Source organism: Crocuta crocuta, unplaced genomic scaffold (assembly GCF_008692635.1).
Source record: "Crocuta crocuta isolate KB4526 unplaced genomic scaffold, BGI_CrCroc_1.0 scaffold741, whole genome shotgun sequence".
NCBI classification, from domain to species: domain Eukaryota; kingdom Metazoa; phylum Chordata; class Mammalia; order Carnivora; family Hyaenidae; genus Crocuta; species Crocuta crocuta.
The window spans coordinates 130,602-132,017 of record NW_027529546.1 but is presented as its reverse complement, the minus strand read 5'-3'; the positions used below and the strand labels follow the sequence as shown (position 1 = coordinate 132,017).

General features: G+C 36.5%; 1 protein-coding gene across 4 annotated transcripts in view; it reads right to left on the bottom strand.

Annotated features, from left to right (window-relative positions):
- Nucleotides 1-1,416, bottom strand: part of GPR174 (G protein-coupled receptor 174) — a 54,707-nt gene that overhangs the window by 9,038 nt on the left and 44,253 nt on the right. Inside the window, exon 3 of one of the 4 annotated variants that reach the window (XM_077761415.1) lies at nucleotides 46-161. The exons of 2 other annotated variants lie outside the window; for them this stretch is intronic. The gene's annotated coding sequence lies outside the window, so the exon portion shown is untranslated. Of the gene's footprint in view, nucleotides 1-29; nucleotides 162-1,416 lie in introns of those variants that run through there. One more of the 4 variants, XR_013334479.1, reaches the window with a different exon arrangement.

The window sequence follows — 1,416 nt, the reverse complement described above, 5'->3', positions numbered from 1 at the left end:
ATTCCCTGGAGACAGCAAGGGGTACATTACCCAATCTCACATTACCAGTAAGTCATGCCCAGTCACACGGCCTTTCCTCAGATATCCTAATTTGTAATAATTTCATATCCTGGAGACAAAGTCACACCAACTGGTATTGGCAGCACCAGAGGCTATGAAATCTGCAATGATAATTAATAAGTAGTTTAGCCACTATCCACTTCCTTGCTCCTACTATCCATTAAAACATGTCAGTTTGTTCTTATACAGCTCCTATCTCTCAGTGACTTGTTCTTATACACATGATTTAAAGGTGTTTATTTTGGGGGCATCTGGATGCTTCAGTCAGTTAAGCATCTGACTTCAGCTCAGGTCATGATCTCGTGGTTTGTGAGTTCAAGCCCCGCATCAGGCTCTGTGCTGACAGCTCAGAGCCTGGAGCCTGCTTCAGATTCTGCATCTTCCTCTTTCTCTCCCCCTCACCTGCTCACACTCACTCTCGCTCTAAAAAAATAAATAAACATTAAAAATTTTAAAAAGAAAATAAAGGTGTTTATTTTTATTCTTTCCCTTTTTCTTAAGCAGTGCTTCTCAAAATGTGGTCTCTGGGAAAACTGGAGTGCATGTTATAAATAAATATTTCCAGATGGAACAAATTTTAACTTCCAAAGGACAGAGCCAAGGTTGCTAAACTTTAACAAGCTTCCAAGAGAAACAGATCCAAGAGCTTTCAAATATGAGAGTCTTCCTTAAATTATAAAGGGCAATTTCAATATGAATTTAGTCATTTTCTTAAACTCCATACCAAAACTAAATCCTTGTAGGCATTCTCTGTGCTTTCTTATCTCCATTGCCTGGGTTCCTGATTTTTCCCTCTGCTTAAAGAGCTATATCCCCTTCTTTACCTATTGAAATTCTTCCTATCCTCCAAGGCCACTCTTAAAAAAAATGTTTAACTTCCTCATGAAAGCTTTCATTATCTTCTGCCTTATTTTGATTATATCAACCTGTAAACTCCTATAGCACTTTGTATTAGAAATATGCTTTCTTTTCTTATTCATTCCACAAAATTGTGAGCTCATTACCAACAAACACCATGTTTTATTCATGTATATATATGACCCTTTACCCCTAAAGCGTCTGGCTACTTTGCATGTAGTAGAAACTCAATATGATTCAACCAAGTGTATTGAACATCTAGACCAGAGCTGAATACAATAGGAGGATCCCTTTATGTCTCATATATGGTATGCTATTTTACAAACAACTTGCATATAGCTTCATATTATTGACTACTGTTTAACTTGTGGTTCATAGTGGGTATCAAGCCTGTATGATTTAAATATAAGAGAAAGTATTACATCATTTTTGATAGATATTGTAAAAACATTGAGCAGTTTAGAATTTACATGTAGCCAGTTATCCAGCTATCAGTGT